General features: G+C 37.3%; 2 long non-coding RNA genes across 4 annotated transcripts; both read right to left on the bottom strand.

The window, feature by feature from the left end:
- Positions 1-9,538: 9,538 nt before the first annotated feature.
- Positions 9,539-10,431, bottom strand: LOC131233102 (uncharacterized). The gene is made up of 3 exons (XR_009165092.1): positions 10,230-10,431; positions 9,893-9,993; positions 9,539-9,751 (listed from the first exon to the last, which is right to left on the bottom strand). It is a non-coding gene; the product is annotated as an uncharacterized LOC131233102 (long non-coding RNA).
- Positions 10,432-13,078: 2,647 nt separating this feature from the next.
- Positions 13,079-16,036, bottom strand: LOC131233880 (uncharacterized). Of its 3 annotated transcripts, none has more exons than XR_009165388.1 (3): positions 15,489-16,036; positions 13,573-14,065; positions 13,079-13,346 (listed from the first exon to the last, which is right to left on the bottom strand). It is a non-coding gene; the product is annotated as an uncharacterized LOC131233880 (long non-coding RNA). The 3 variants fall into 3 exon arrangements; XR_009165390.1 differs by having other exon boundaries at positions 13,573-14,062; XR_009165389.1 differs by lacking the exon at positions 15,489-16,036 and adding an exon at positions 14,168-14,305 and having other exon boundaries at positions 13,573-14,062.
- Between the last annotated feature and the right edge of the window lie 2,193 nt (positions 16,037-18,229).

The raw sequence follows: 18,229 nt of genomic DNA, 5'->3' as shown, positions 1-18,229 counted from the left end.
AATCGTTTTATGATGTGGAAAAAATTTCTTTATAAATTCCCTTTGCATATCATTCCATGTGTCAATAGGTCTAGGACGCAATGAATGTAACCACGTTGTAGCCTTCTCCTTCAAGGAAAAAGGAAAGAGTTTCAGCCTGACTGTGTCCTCAGACACATTTTGAAAATATAAAGTGGCTATGATCTCATCAAACTCTTTCAAATGTAGATAAGGTTCTTCAGATTCAAGCCGATGGAGCTTAGGAAGGAGTTGGATAACCCCTGGCTTGATTTCCATATGTCCTGTATTTTCAGGAAAAATCATGCATGAGGGTATACTCACCCCCGCTGGTTGTAAATAATCTCGTAAAGTATGAGGTAGGGGTGCTTGATGCACCTCATTCTCATCCTAGACATCCTCCGCCTTAGGTTGGGGTAGAAGAGGTTGGTTTTCAGCCATCACTTCAATTAACTCGGGAGATTTCGAGTGGTGTTTAGTCCTGCGATGGATAGTTAACCCCTCAACCAATCCTCCTTCAGTCAAGAGACGTCGAGTGTTGTCACGGGCCCACTTGGGCATGAAACCCTCGCATCCCTCAATCAAATTCGAAACCTAATCCTAAGAAAGGAAAAGAAAATCTAGAAAGAAAGAGAGGGTTGGAAAAAAGTTACCAAATTGGAGTCCCTAAGTTAAAAACCGAATTAGAAATTTCTATCTTAAAAGCCTACAAAATAAGAAGGTTAGTTTCTAAACAAAAAGTCTACAAGTAGAGAATTTTTAAAAATAAATTAGGAAACAAAGTTAGATTCTAAAAGAGTTAGAATTAGAAACTTGCTAAAAAAGAAAACAAATCCTAATCTAGAAATAGTAAGGAAGAACTTAAGAAAGAAATTACCAATTTAGAAACCTATCTCAGAATCCTACAAAACGAGAAAGTTGGGATAGTTTCTAAAAAGGGAAAAACTTTCTAAAATAAATGAAAGCCTAGAAATAGAAAATTTCAAATAAAATAAAAAAATAAAAAATAGAAAGTTAGTTTCTAAAACTAAAATCCTAATTCTAAAAATAGAAAAAGTAGAGAAATTAGAAAGGGTTTACCAAATTAGAAGTTTATGTCGAGATCCTACAGAACAGGAAAACAGATTAGTTTCTAAAAACAGAAAAAATTCTAACCTAAAATTAGAAAATCCTAATCTTAAACTAATCTTAAAACTAGTTAATCTTAAAAAAACGTAACCGTCAATCCCTGGCAACGGTGCCAAAAACTTGTTCACTCCCCAAGTATAGGGTTGTGATGTAGTAATAAACTCGGTAAGACTGAGGTCGAATCCCAAGGGACTGAAACCCGTGCGTAATCTGAAACTCACTAGAACTATAACTAGATTAAGATGAAATCTAAATTGAATGATTTTGAGGAATAATAGTGAAATACTGATCTAAAACTTGAGAAATTCAGAAGAAGGAAACTAAGGATTCAGAGGATCCACTTGTAGAGATCAGGGAGATCTTAAGCCTGTTTCAAGATCTCAACTGGACTTAGAGTCCCATCTTCATCTAGTTAAAGGGTGTAACCATGAAAATCAACTGAACTTCCTTTGATATAGTTTTCAAGAGATGAAAGGTATATGAATTAGAATGGATTCCATCACCAAACTATGCCTAGGAGACAAAGTAAACAACAGAATTAAACTAATTAAAAACCAATCAACATGATATGAAGGTTAGGAAGGGTACCGTCATCTGACCATGTCCAAGAGACGATGGTGAACAACAGGGCTTCCTGACGTCATAAACGTAAAGAGTAAAGGAACATGCTCAAAGCTATCATAGACCCATTGTAATTTTAGTCACAACAGACCATTAAAAACTAAAAACATTCCCTTAATTAAACCAAATCAACATCAGTTCAATCTAAACAAAAGGCACAAGCAAAGAGTCTCCCATCACGCTACAAGCTTCACCTCTTAGCCCTAGCTAAGAGGTTTAGCCCAACATGATTAGACTAACCTCAAAATTAAGCGTAAGGAAAAAAATAGTAAATACAACTAAAGAATCTTCTCCAACTCTGTCTCTTCTCTTGTATCCACGTTCAAGCCCCCAAGCCGAGATTGGATCCCCCTTTCTCTCTCTTCACGTTCCCTTTTATAGACAAAAGGAAGCTAGGCCTGTGGAATGGACGTCGGTTGTTAAGGAATTACGCAGCAACGATGGTGTAGAGAACACTTGCGGAATGCAGAGCGAAAGACGCAGCCGCCTTACATTTTTCCCATTGTTTCGGCCGATGGTCGTTTCACATGCATGATCTGAGCTATTCAGGCTCCTTAGGGGTGATTGGCTGACCTATATGAAAAGTTTGGACGGTCAGGATCGTCGGAACGATCCTGGCCACGAGTGCAAATCATGGCCCGGATTAGTCAGGTCTCGGACTCTGTTTACGTAGCCATCGCAAGTTAGCTTGCGCTGATGCTTGGTGGGGCCATGATCGACGTTATAGGAGAGATCCGATCCATCCATTGAATTTCTCTTGGAATTTCAGTCGGGAAGGTGTATTTTTGACCTTCTTTTGATGTGGCCCACAGGATCTTTTATTCCGCCGTCCATCCTGCGTTTAACGGCTAGGATCTTTCAATCACTTGAATGGTGTCAAAAGGAGAGCTAGGCGAGAGTTACACGCCCCCTCTGGACACAATGGACGGTCCAGATCCTTCAAATGACTGATGTGTGGGGCCCACTAACTTCCGCAAGACGGACAGAGTCCGTCCGTTACACGAACGCTGAAAGAGGAAACTGCTGTTTCCTTTTTTGTGAAGAAGACTTGGTCAAACCGAGTTTGACCGGCTTGACCGGTCCGGTGCACATCCGGTATACATGTGCTCGTGTACACACTACCCGAGGTGGGGTCCACAGTGATGTAGTGCGAGATTCTGCACCGTCCATCTCCTTACTCATCTGATTTAAGGGGTTGAGACCAAAATTGAAGCATATCTAGATATTAGGTGGGCCCCAGATCAGATATTTATGGGCTGATCTGTCCATTGGGCCATTTTCACAAGGATTCAGGAGCTGAAATTTTACGTGTTCGGTTCATTTATGGTCCTCAGGCCATGTATAAAGTTTGGAGCTGATCAGATGGTGGGAACCCTATGATCTTGCATTATGGATGTTTTTCAGTCCTGTTTAAATTGAGTGACTGGAATTTCTCTAATCTCCGGCATGTAAATCCTCTATTTTGGTCCCATGGAATGCCTTGGTGATGCTTGAACGTTAAATCCATGCCTTTAGCATCCTTTTCAATCCATGCTCGTCAATTCTCCTTACATCACAAACACGGTTAAAATAGCCTATTAAAACATTATCATGTTCATAATTCAGGTAATAACTGGGGTCTAATATGCAATATTTGACCCTTAACAATAACCCACAAGGGATCTAGTAGGCAGAATAAAATAAAATAAAATAAAATAAAAAATCTATTCCTATTTCGTAAAGTCAAGTGACTCTGGGTAGGCAAGATAATGCAAAATGTAGTAAAATATAGACAAAAATTTGATTCTATCCTTACTTTATAGAGTCGAAGGCTCCAGCTAAACAAATAAGATACAAATGTAATCTTAACCTTCTCAGAGTTTAAGACTATGGGAAAGTTTAAAGAAAAGAAGAAGAAGATAAGAGAGATAAGTATTTCTTATATTAGGTTTTATGTATATGTGTGTGTGTGTGTGTGTGTGTGTGTGTGTGTGAGATTGGGTTTACATATTGGTTACACCAAAAACTATAACCCCTAAAGGGAGAGAGAGAGAGAGAGAGAGAGAGAGAGAGATCCATCTCCTTCCTCTATTTTTTCATTATAAAGGGTGACATTCAATCCATTAATATGAAAGCCTGGAGTGTGTCTAATATTCTCTTCCCATTTTATAGTTGGGTTCCAACAACTCTAATGCTTTCTTTTTTTCTCCTTGGTGATCTAACCAGTAGATCTTTTTTGTGGTTTATTTTGGGTGTTCTTGTTTCTACCTTTTCTTTTAACGCAACGTGTAATAATATCTTTGTAATTAATTACATGTAATTCATTTGGTTTGTTTTGATCCATAGAAGTGACGTCCTTAATTTTAGAAAGCAATGAAAAAATATGCACATTGCAGAAAGGTGACTTGCAAAGAACTAAATTCTATGTTCTTGAGTAGTAAATCATGAAAAGTATAAGTTTCCATTGAAAGCTCTTTCACAAGTGATCATTTCAACGCATCCAAATGACCCTTTATAGTAACTGTTGCCTCTTGGTTTCAAATTCGATCATGTGGTTTGTGCGGGCGTGACAGAATTGAATGTGCGGCTCAATTCAAACTGAACAACGACGACCCTAAGTGCCAAGATATGTAAATACATCGAATAGACCATATGTGAACGAGATCGAATAAGATTGGTCGCCTATTCAGCCACTTTCATAGTGTTCTTAAAATAATCAGGCGATTATCAGAGGGTGGGGTTCAGTCTTTAAAAATGGGTTACGCCTTTGTCTTCCATACGAAATTAAGGACCTTTTCAATATAGATAAAACAAAAAGAAAATTCTTATAGTTACCAGCAAAGAACACTTGCAAAGTGCCTTTCTGAATGGAGAACTTGCTTAATACTTGAACTAAATCTAGTGTATGAGCATAATGTCACACCCTATAAATCGGATACAGAGTATGCACCCTCAGACTTGAGTTATGGTCCATGACTCGTACACCGAGTGTGCTTAAAGCAATGAATCACTTCGTTTGACCAGAGGCCAAGAATTTTTTTTGTATTCTAAGTTTACATACCATCCATTATTCACATACATCAACCAATAAATAAACATTTAGTTCACATGTTTGTAACATTCACAAAAACTAATTATTATACTACAGCCCACCCATTTGGGGCTTTATTGAATTTCCAGTCAACTAATAAATACAAAATATTTATAAGTATGAATAATCTAACTAAAATAAATTCCAGAGCATAAACAAGTAATATAGTATCATTTCCATTCCAACAAGCTACTGATTTAATGTATTTAATTCATCTTCCTCAAGATAAGGCCACTGCCCTTGTGGATCATCTACCAGTTCATCTTCCTGCACTGAAACTTAAGTAGCTGTTACATCATCCACTAATTATGTATGATTTTTCCATCAATATAATGTCATCTGGCCAGGCTTACTGAGCGAACACATCATGGTTCATGTACATCATAATTAAAATAGAAATACATGAATATCATAAGATGCATGGATGTGTGAATGCATCAAGTGGGTTGATCAATCCACTTGCTTGAGTTGGATCTCATCAATCCACATCTCCCTTTTTAGGGTAGACTTCCACCATCTTGGTAGGCTTCCACATATTGTGGGCATCTAGGGATGCTCCCCTGGGTAACCCGGTACTGTAAGTACCTACATGTCATCCAGAGAGTACCCTTAGGTATTCAGCGTAGTTATGCAATGCATGAAGTAGATGCATGAGAATTATTGATGCATCATGTTAACAATTTTCACATATATTGGAGTATATAGCATTTCAATTCTAAACAAACAAAGCATTCAACACAAGGAATCACAATCCATGAAATAATCAGATGACTAATTTAATCACAATGGAGAGGAAACATGTTGTGATCACTCACCTGAAATGTGGTGATGTGGATTCCAATATGTTACCTCGAGATTAATCGGTTCGCAATTACCTATAACATAGCTCAATTGGCTCCCTATTGGCATCTATCTAACCTATTTGATCAATTCACATTTGGTTAATAAATTCTCAACTCAGGATAGCCCACACGGAGAATTCAATCGTTAGATTTTGAATTCTCTTAATTAACCAAGTGCTCTGATCATCCTGTTATCTTTAGATGATCAAGGATTGTCACTAATTTAACTCACAAATTTTAAAATATCAAATTTTTTTTTTTAAAAATAGAAAATTCCAGTGTATTATCGACTGGTCGAACCGATCCTGCTGAAAATTTTCAAATGATCTGAAATTTAACTTTTTAAGTTTCCTTATTTTTTTTTTTATTTTAAATGATCCATTCATCATATGAGACAGATTTAAGCCATCTATTGACATCACAAAATCTTAAATTGAGAATGGGTCAATAGATCACTTAGATCTAGACCATTTTAGCCATCTTGACTCACCGTTATCACCCATCTCTTTTTCTCAACCGCCACCAACCGGGGTTCGAGCTTGGTGTCGATGCCGCTTACAATCTTAGTCGTCCATGCATTGAATGCCATGGTGTTGGCCGTGATCCAACAGTCGAGATTGGCTGAGTTGGCAAGGGTTACAACATCAGTGGATATCGCTAAGTTGAGAAGAATAGACATAATGGTCACAGCGAGTGTGCCCTGCATCACACTGCCGACCATTTTTTCGATCATCGGATGATTTTGTGGAGGGAAGAAGAGACGTGGGGCATACGCATGGCCCATGCATGGGATTTATAAGCTATGGGAAAACTATAAACAAAACTGTAACACTGGCTTTAACATATTTTCATTCATGCAGTAGACAAATGCCCTTGATTTATACGAGAAATTTTAAGAATGCCATTGTATATAAGTGTGTTGCTCAACATAAACCGATTAATTGGTTGACATGCGTTCTTTTCACTTTGAACAGTTGATTGGTTTTCGTTTAATCGTCCTACATTTGTCCATTAATCATGTGGTTAATTAGATTATTTTTCAAGTGCAAGTTTTGGTTTATGACCCATTTAAAATGGGACCCACCGTTTGGAAGTTTAATAAATGGATTTTGACCATACTAGCCTTGGGGTATTGCCAAAATCCCTAAAAGCCTCACTCCCAAATATAGTCCTTAGTTGGCCTTTTGATCACTTTTTAGAGAATTAGTCAACAAAAATGCTCCTACATTGGAACTTGGTGTTCTTACGAAACTTCTTTTTCTTCATGCCTTGTTGTTTTGCTACGGCTTCTTCCTCCTTTTCAAACATATCTTCCAAGGAGCCACCATGATCCCTTTCAACAGCATTTTCTAGCGTGCATTTACTGCTATTAACTTCTTCGACACATGGGTACCACCAACAACTTTTAAGGCCTTAAAAAAGTGTTGTTTTTTCTCTGATGACCATATTTCTTATAGATAGAAGACACTGATACGTGGAAGACATTTTAAATGAATATTCTATTTTATTTTTTATAGAATTATATTTTCTTAAAGATGAAAGACACATGGTTGTAAATAGAGAGGGATGGTCATTATTGTAGTTTTCATGGAAAGAAGTGATTGTCGAAAGGGATTTGAGATAGATAAGGATGGTTATAGTTGTTATGTTGAAGACAATGAGGAGATAGAATTTGGATTTTGTAATGTATTGTTTTAGTTGAAATGGTTATCATGTGTTAAGGGTCTGGGTTATCTGTGTTAAGGGTCTGGGTTATCATGTGTTAAGGGTCTGGGTTATCATGTGTTAAGGGTCTAGGTTGTCATGTGTTAAGGGTCTAGGTTATCATGTGTTAAAGGTGTGGGTTGTGGTTGTCATGTGTTAATGGTTTAGGTTATCATAAGTTATCATGTATTAAGGGCTTGGGTCATAGTTGTCATGTGTCAAAGGTTTACACTGTCATGTGTTACAGGTTGAGGTTATAATGTGTTAAGGGTCGAGGTTGACACACAGTAACCTAGACCTTTTTTATTTATTTTATTTATTTATTTTTTAAAAGTTGAAACTAGATCGTTGCTTTTTTTCACCACAAACATAGTCTTATTATCAATCAAATGAAATTACATCCTACAGATGGGCACCACTATGCAAAACACAACAAAACCACTACAAACAACTACACAAAACAAGAGATAGCAGGCCCAACACAAGGGACAAAGAAGCAGGGTGACCTGCAACCAACACTCCTTTAAAGCAAACATGCCACAAAAACTGAGGACTACACCTTGATCAATGAGGCAGCACTCGAGAGCTCAATCACAAACATAGTGACACCGAGATGCTTTAATCCTTCCAAGTGGATAGGCCTGAAACCTCAAAAAATCTCGGACACTATTTTTTGGCTACAAAACCATGAGCCTAGCTCCTTTCAAAGCCATAACCAACAAAAACAGAGATAACAGAGCAACCAGCAACCCCAGCAAAAAAACTAAGAACCATGCCAATCTTCCAATAGCAGACCACATGAGGGAAGGAAAGCCTCTAAACCGAGAGATGAAAAGGAGAGACCCCAACCCTCACAATCTTGGCTTGGTTACAGCTGAATTAGAGATCCTCATTTCTCCGAGCCCAGTCCAGTCCAGCTGGACTAGACCCTTAACACTTGACAACCTCGACCCTTAACACAAAACAACCTCAGCCCTTAATGCATGACAATTCCTCAAGCCTTAATACATAACAACCTCGACCCCAACCCTTAACACTATAAGGACACCGTCTATGGGGCCAATTATTGAGTATGTGTTAAGGGTCTAGGTTGTCATGTGTTAAGGATTGTGGGACCCACTATGGGATATGTGTCGAAGATCTACTTCGTTCACTAGATTCAGAATTTGATTTAATGATATGGGCTAAAGAAAAAGTTACATTTAAAATTTTTGTGGGCTCAAGAAGTTTTCAATGGTAGGTTTTCAATCTCATTGCTTTCTATGGCCAAAGAATGAGTTACATCCACAAATAAGGTGGATCCCACCATAAGGAAATAGTTAGGAGTGAACGACTATCGACCACTATTATTGGTTGTTGTGTGCTATCGTGATATATATAATTCATCCATACCGTCTATATATCTTAACAGAATAATTTAGAGCATGAGCCCCAAAAGGAGGCAGGCCAAAGGCTTAAATGGACTACACCACATTAAATAATGTTGATTGAACTCCTACCATTGAAAACTTCTTAAATGGGCTACACCATAAGAAAACTTCTAATGTTGTTCATACACCATCTGTGGGGTCCACTATCGCATATGTGTTCACACCCCAAGTATAGGGTTATGATGTAGTAATAATCTCAGTAAGACAGAGGTCGAATCCACAGGGATTGAACCTTGTATGTAATCTGAAAGTAACTTGAACTAGAACTAGGCGAAGATGTAATCTAAATCAGGTGATGGTGAATGATTAAAACTAAACTATAAAATTCAAAGGTGGGAAACTAGGGTGCCAAGGATCCACTTGTAGAGATCAGGAAGATCTATGGTTGATTCTTAAACATAACTGAATTTGGAGTCCAATCTTTATCTAGTTGGAAGATATATCATTACAAACAAAATTTGAACTTCCTTTGATCTAGTTTTCAAGAGATGAGAAGGCACTACACCAAAATCGTCATTTAGGAATGATTTTAAACCGTTCCTAAATGCTTCAGGAACGGTTTAATACCGTTCCTAAATGAGGCGTCGCAGAAAATCAAGAACGGTTCAGAACCATTTTGGGTACCATTTCAATTTTTAGAAATGGAATTTTAGGAACGGTTTTAAACCGTTCTGATGCCAACAGTCTTATTTGAGAATGGTATTTTTTCTTATTTCGGAACGATTTTAAACAAAAAACCTGCTGTATAAAATAAAATAAAATATATTTAAGCCATATTCATTTAAGAATCAAAATATAGTAAAAACAACCATGATGTAATTGAAACATTATTTATCTGACTTGCAAACCTGACAGTAAAAACTAAAATCTACAATGGAAGACTTCAAAATAAAAAGACAATTCAATGAAAGTCCGTCAAGTAGATGAAGAGCTCCACAATGTGATGGCCTTTTATGTACCTAACTAACAAGCAACAAGTAAAAAATAAGAACAAAAACACATGAATAGATTGAAAGAACAATAATCAACTATCAAAACAGTGTGAAAAAAATTGTGACAATTGAAAATACATATGGGGGGACTGTTGTTAGTTGACTCACTTGGTTTTTGGATATGCTCGATGCACTCTTGACCCAAGGGGAGCTCGTTCTAGACCAAGCGCGGCAAACTTGCTCACTTGCTAGGTGCGAAAATGCATCTCCTGTGAAATTTATAACAACATAAGAACACCTATGGTAGTTCAACAAGGAAACTCTGGCAATCATCTTAATTGAAACTTGTAATGCATATAGAACAAGCAAAAGGTAGAGATGCTAAAAATCTCTGCTGAGGAATGTTCAAAATCCAGAATGTAATACTCTAGATTCTAATGAGAAATGCATCATGTACATTGTAAAAAGATATTTGGAATGGCATTGCAGGTATAATTGGACTTACTTTCCAGGCTGATTTGGAATGACATTGCAAGTATAATCAAGAATAGAAATCAGACCAAAGTTCTGAAGTTTTCTAGAATGTATTTCTGAAGAGGAATGGGTTAGAAGCATTACCTTCAACTTCATCTTCCCATCATTTGCCATAAACCTGCAAATTACATTAAAATATTAGTTGTCAATGCACACATATCTCCCATAATCCAAAAAGAACTAGGCTAACAAACTGAGAGCCCCTTGGGTGGAACTTTGATAAGATCCACCCTAGTGAAATATTAGTTGTCAATGCACACGTATCTCCCACAAACCTGCAGATTACATTAAAACCATTCTTCTGATGTTCCTTGTCAAGATGAAAGAACTACCTAAAAAGTGCAGTATTCCAAAAACTAGGTAGGCCACACCATAGGAAACAAAAGAATATTGATGACTTGGAAAGAAGAGAACGAATAGTGGGGCTTCACAATGAGTTCCCCATTTATTAAACTTTCAAATCCCAAAAGCAGCATATGCATGAAGTTGGAAGTCATCATTAGTATGGTTTCTATAATTTAAAGGACAAAAAAAGAAACAAAAATTATCATTAGTATGGTTTCTATAATTTGAGCAAAAATTATGTTGATGAACTTGCAAAGAAGTGTCACGAGAAAACAAAAATTGAACATAAGGACCAATAATAGTTCTTAAAGAAAAATCAATTTGATTTAAATAGCCATTCATTTCTTCAACAAGCTGGCTGGTGGATGTAATGGAATTAGCTTCAACAAGCTGGCTGGTGGATGTAATGGAGCTACCCTTCACCATTTCCTCAAAATAAGAGTAAAGCAAGCAAAGAATTCTAGTTAATGTAATGGAACTAGCTTCACAACTATTGATTGCTCCAACCGTTAACAAAAGGCATATACTGCACCTATGCATCATGTTTACTAAAATATCCCATATATCACAAATCATATAAGATTCTAAACAATTTAGAATTGATCAATCACTGTGAAATGCCAAGTCAATTCAAATTGAGTCAATTAATACTTACAGCAAGCTTGCTTGGGTTTCTCTGAACCTAAAGAACCTAGTCAAAAGTACTTTGACATTTTGATCAATAGCTCAAAAATTCAAAAGAGTACTCAAAGACTAGATTAGATAGCAGGGTAAAACAACAATCTATAGCCATTTGAAAACCAGCCAATCTTAAAAGTAAAAAGGGAATAGTACAAACATTATTTAAAAAAGAAAAAGAAAAAAGAAAGGGAACTTGTTCACCTGCACCATGGGTTGTTGGTCTAATTCTATTGACCATTCATTTGTTTTACATACACACAGTCCACCTATTATAAAATAAAAAAGGAAGAGAGATTTTGAAAAAAAAAACAAAAACAAAATTCAAATTCCAGTCTCCATGTTGTATTGGATGTATTTGACTGATACCGGTGATGTACCCAATGCATGCCCCCCTTTTTTTTTTCTTTTGGATGGACTTATATGGACCTGACTGAAAGGGCACTCCTCCAAATGCCTCGAACAATAGGGTAGTTGTACAGTTTGTCCTGCAATCATTGATACCACCATATGTCAACTACAAATAGCAGAGTTTGTATGAGAGACTGAGTGCGAAGGGATTAGCCCCCATATATACGTTAGCCAAAAAAAAAAACAAAAAAACAAGAATGTGACCAAGATGGAAAGGGGTCAAAGTAGCCCGGAGACTTCAAAATAGATGATAATGCTAACACAAACTCAATGCGAATGGGGATCCAAGATATAGAGAATTCATTACAACCATCCAACAGCTCTGAGTTTGAACATTTAGTTGCAGAGTGTTTAAGCTTTGGTTTACAGAATGAATTTGGTAAACTTATCTTAGTATGCAAGGAACTTGGCAGCATCAATACCCGTCTTCAGAACAGTTGCAATCCCATAAGTCCACTCGGCAGCTACGATGCAGTGACTAGCATAATTGGGCCATGTGCCATCCGTGACAATGCCTAGCAGATGAACAGTACATGCATGCCAAGTGTATGGAAATGCAATGCACGATAACTTAGATAAACAGGTCCAAATTGGATCATTTTCCATGCAAAGTAGCTAATTGCTCCAGTACCTTATCACGTCATCTTCCACTAATTATTGCCGTTGGGAAATAGTTTGCAACATCCCGCACAACTTCACACATCTGTCAACAAGTTGCAACAAATTATGATGTGAAGAAAGCCTTTTAGCCTAACTTTAGCATAGAAAACTACCAAATACAGGCTTTTTGAAAATGGCAGTCACAAATGTGTTAAAAGAAGAACAATAGAAAAATGTAGTTTGAGCATCCAAGTGTGGAATTCTCTAGAGAAAAGGGTGGAAATGGTCTAAAAACTCATATGAATGGAATACCTTCTCATTTCTAGAACTACAGTGCAATTATGTTAGGTGACTGAACATTTGTAGAAGGAAGCCTTCTGCATGAAACAAATAAAATAAACACAATTAAATCCTTGTAGCATGTTTGTATAAATATAACACATCTATATAACATAAACAAATCACAAAAAAAAAAAAACAAAAAAAAAAAAACAAAAAACAAAACGAAACAAAAATAAAATAAAATGAGATGATGATGCATGTCAGAGGATACATATTTCAACAAAAAAATTGGAAAACAAATTTACTAGGTTGAACTCCAATAAAAATCTCATATGAAATTGTAAACCTAAATATTCATGTTTTAAGTACACCTTAGAATCAGGCACCTTCACATATTCTATAGAAACAAGAAGAATATTTTTTGGCTTCAGATCTGTGTGAATAAGTCGCAAGTCATGCATAACTGTGAAAAGTAAAGAATACAAATAACATAAGAAATTATCTAACCATGGCCTGGAACATTTTAACATAGTACTTCCTACTGCTATACTTGTCCACAAAAAGTAAATTGTTGCGGAACTCCAAGTAACTAACTACTAAGAGAGAAGCATGTGGAAACGATAGAATACGGAAAGCAATGAACCATTCATAGAGTCGTCAAAGTAATCATAGAAGACTGAAACTAACCCAAAAAAGAAGAAGAAGAAGAAGAGGATAGAATGATTCCTCTACAATTGACACTAGATAAACCCGTTTCACATTCCAATGATGCCTACCAATTTCTCAAAAAAAAAAAAAAAAAAACAACTCAATGCAACTCATATCAAGCAAAACATCAAAATCCCAGCAACATAATCAAATAAAGGAGGAAAAAAAATACCACAACACATACTAGAAATTCATTAAAGAAATAAAAAAAACAGCCATCACCATCATAGGCTAGGCCAAGTGAACCCAACAACTCTTTTGCTACATTCTATTTCTTTACAGGCATTGACTATATATTAAGCACATCCATCTGTTTTAAGAGGTAATCAGAGAGTTGCTCAGCCCCTGCTAATTGTGAAATCATTGTGTTATATAGATTATGTAAAGACTGAATTTGTCAATATATAAAGTTTGAAAATGTCAATATCATAGCCCCTTGTCCAACAATGCAACCTGCAGCATACAAAAGAAAAAAGAAAAAAGAAAAAAAAAAAGACCACCTGATTGCATAAAAATATGAAAATTGCAGGCAATGCTGACAGATGGTGATTGAGAAGCTTTTGACCAATCAGGTATTTGATTACTTTAAACATGAGGAATTTGTATTCACAAAAATATTGTTGCTTTGTGATTTTCTAAGTTCTGAATCAAATCTTTCTTAGTACAAGACTTCTTTAATACAATGGAATATCAGAGAAGTGAAAAGAAGAATGAAGAAAATGTAAACATCTCTGTCCTTCTGCATATGCCACTTCAGTGTCCTTCCTGCTTCTGTTTTTCCTTCTCGCATAGCACAAAACAGACAAACATAGAGCATAAATCAGAGAAATAAAGGGAAGAAAATATAAGGAAAAAAAAACTTTCAGAATGAATTTTAAGTTTTACTTGTACTCAAATGCCCTGTCATCTAATTAGTGGCACACATGAATCTATTAGTGATGGAGAGTAATGTCTGGTGGGCAGAGCCGTTTGTAGAACTCTTGCCAATCTAATTAGTGGCACACACAAAATCACATCTTAACATTTATTTTGACTACACAAAATGGGAGAGCTAATCACTCAAAGTAGATCCATGTGGTAGTAGGAATCTGCTTGACATTGATAAAACACATACATCATGATGGGCCCCACAACTTTTCCAATAGTGCACAGTACTGACATTGGTGCTGTGTGCCACACTACGCAATCCAAGTCCAAGGAGCACATGCAAAAGAAACATTCAGTTCATATGCAGAACAAGTCCACAATTAAATCATATATTATGAGCTTACATTTATTTTGACCACCCAAAATGGGGAGCTGATAGCTCAAAGTAGATCCATGTAGTATTAGGAATCTGCTTGTCATGGTAAGCTGATTAATGAGAGATAGATGGCAGAAAACAGACCTTTTTTCGAATGGAAAAACTCTTTGTTTTTAGCTCCCTTTTGTAAATAATGATGAATTCTGTGCATAGAATCAATTAGATACTCTAGAAAACCCAAAAGACCTCCTAACATACTCAATAGATGGCATACAAATAATGGTAGATGGTCTGATTTTTGCAACATATCACAAGATTCCTTCACAACACATCACAATCTACTTCAAACGATGTATCACAAGCGGATTGTTACAAACAACATATGGGATTTCACAAGACAACAACAGATGGTGTCTAGCTGATTCTTCAAACACAAGATAAAACTAGTTCCTATAAATCACAAGTTGATTTTCCAAACCAAATATCGCAGGATGACAGCAGATGGTGTACATAGAAACACAGAGTAATTTAAAAAAATAAAAACAATGACTAACAGCAATGCTCAACAAGAGAGGGACCTAATTTCAGAAAATATCACTTACAACGATATGGGCCGACTCATGGGTAGAGAAAAAAAATGGAACTCAAATGCGATCCACACAAAACATTCCTTGTTGAGACATTTCATCAAATAGTTAGACTAAATGACATACAGGAGATTATATACAATGGATTTTTCGATTTTTACAAGTGAGGCCATTGTTTAGTGACCTAAATTCTGATATTATATATGATCCATGCACCAAAAATCTGAAAAAAGGGGCCCAACTTGTATAAAATGAAAAGAAAAAAATTAATAATAACTGGTAATTTACTAACAAATTGGAGATTGGTAAGGAACATAATCATTTATATTTTTCATGTGAAAGTATACTCAGATGACTGAATGACTGAATATCTCACTTTGTTGGAGTGCGACACAAAGCACCCTACAGACGAGTGGGACAGAACCTTCAACTGAGAACACCACAACACCACCATAACTTCTTTCCTCTCCTCTGCCACACTCACTTTCTCCCAGAACTCATTCTCGTCATCTGTTCTAGACCCGTTTTCGGTGGGCCTATTACATAAAGAGAGGGAGGGAGAGTAAGAGGGAGATCGAGAAAGAGGGTTGAGATCAGGAGAGGGAGATCGAGAGAGAGGGTTGATATCGAGAGGGGGAGATCGAATGAGAAGGAGGGAGAGTGAGAGGGAGATCGATAGAGAGGGTTGAGATCGGAAGATCAAAAGAGAGGGAGATTGAGAGAGGGAGAGGGAGAGGGAGATTGAGAGAGGGAGACGGAGATGGAGACGACGATGGAGATGCGAAACGAGGAATTTAGGGCTTTTGGCGTAAGAAAAGGGTTAAAACCCATCGGTAGTCTGCGACAGATATAGAGCAACGTGCCTCATGGGCCTTGAGGGGTCCACTTAGAGGTTTTTAATCGAATCCGTTCCATCCATTTGTTTTAAAATAAAACAATAAAATAAAATAAGAAGAAATAAGAAGATCCAACACTCAATTGGGACACACCAACAAAACAGTGGAAAGAACCATGTATAACATAATGAATCCAGTATGGTTCCTTACTGTTTCAAATCAGAAACGACTTAAAGCCATTTCTGAAGCAAAATCTAAACCGTACGAGTTCGATAATTTTGGTGTAGTGAGGATGTGAATTAGAATGGATTCCATCACAAGGCCATGCCCATGAGACGATGGCAAACAACAAAATGTAACCAATCCATAGCCAATCTAAGATGATTATGAATGTTAGGGAGGGTTCCATCATCCAACCATGCCTAGGAGATGATGGTGAACAACAGGGTTCCTAATTTCATAATTATACTAATGCAAAGAACATGCTTAAAGCTATTATAGATCCATTGTAATTTAAGTCACAACAAACCATTAAAAATTGAAAGCATTCCTTAAAATCAAACTAGAATCAAAGTTGGTTCAACATAGACATGAATTAAAAACTATAGGAACACCCCATCATGCTATAAGCTTCACCTCTTAGCCCTAACTAAGAGGTTTAGCTCATCGTAGACATGATGAAACTAAATCTCAAAGGAAGAAAATAAACAAAACTTAAACAAGGTGAAGGGAGAAAAACTCTAGCCGGCCCATGCATCTCCCTCTCTCTCTTTCTTGCTCTTCTCCCTGCCTTCATGGTTGCCCACGTCCAGATGCTGGATCTCACTCTCTCTTTTTTCCTTTGCTCTTCACGTCTAGATCCCAGGAACGATCCTCACATCCTTGGATCCCTCTCTCTTTTATAAGGGCTTGGAGTTAGCGAAGTCGGTAAAAAGGGTCATGCATAAAGAGTTATGTAGCAAGAGAGTCTACGTAGTAAAAACGCAAGTTGACCTACGTTTGGCTCCGTTTTTCAACTAGAAGAGAGCCGAAAAACCCAGTTTTTCTCCATGGTTAGGGTAAAGACCCCCTTGTGAAGATTTTCGATGGTCCAGATCGGCCATCCGATTGTACCCTTCATCACAGAATGGCCCACTGCGTCTGATTTTCATGGACGCAGGGCCTGTGAAAACAGAGGCCGCCGATGTGTTCGGTGGGCCCTAAAGTGATGTTTTTGGAAGAATCCACCCCATCTATTTGATTCCTGGTGAAAAACTAGTCGGGAATAGGTATTTTTTGCTCAAGTTTGGAGTGACCCACTGTATTAAATTGTCTCGCCGTTCATCTTGCGTTTGATGGTGATCTACTTACGAACACGTGCATGGATGCGTTTAGACACCATGGGTTTGGTCGTCCTCCCCCCTGCGTCCGGACACATTGGATGGTTAAGATCATCGAATCGCACGATGATGGTGGGCCATTACAGGTCCCAGCGGACGTCCGTCCACTGCTCTATGTGAAAACGGGCTGGGTGTCAGGTTAAAGTCGTTTTGACCTAACTCGGCATCTAGTGTATGGCGAGTGCACCTACCGTGGTGCACATGCATCACTTGTTTGGGCCCCAATGTGATGTTCATGATAAATCCAATCCGTCCATCCTCCCTCTTATCTAATTTGAGGGGTTGAGACCAAAATTGAAGCATATCTAGAGATCAGGTGGGCCCCAAATCGCTGATATGTGGGCTGATCTATTTGATGGGACATTTCCAAAGGTATCCAAGGGCTGAATTTCGATGTGTACGGTTAATTTAGGGTCTTCAGGCCAGATATAAAGTTTCGAACCGAACGAATGTCGAGAACCCTGTGATCTTGCATTCAAGACAACTTTCAGGCCACTTGAACTTCAATCACTTGATTTTCTCAGATCTCTGGTGTGTAAATTCTTTGATCTCGGTCCCCTGGGGTCCGTGCCTTGTCTTGGTGATTTCTGAGCATTAAATCTAAACTTTTAGCACTCTTTTAAGTCCAAGCTCCTAAATTCACCTTGCAATAAAAAACATGATTAAAATAGGATGTTAAGCATTATCATGTACGTAAAACCAAGCAATAACTAGGGTCTAATATGTAATATTTGACCCTCAACACAATCCCCAACCAACATTTTTCTAGTCCCGAGTAAAGTTTGCAAAAAATAAGTTGAGAATCAATATTGGCATTACTTTCTTGTAGACTCAAGCACACAGTAAACTTCATGGTTAAGTTCAAAACTGTAATCCATTGATTAGAACAATTCTAAACATTG

The sequence above is a fragment of the Magnolia sinica genome, chromosome 18 (genome assembly GCF_029962835.1).
Source record: "Magnolia sinica isolate HGM2019 chromosome 18, MsV1, whole genome shotgun sequence".
Lineage (NCBI taxonomy): Eukaryota > Viridiplantae > Streptophyta > Magnoliopsida > Magnoliales > Magnoliaceae > Magnolia > Magnolia sinica.
This window is presented reverse-complemented; position numbering and strand designations above follow the sequence as displayed.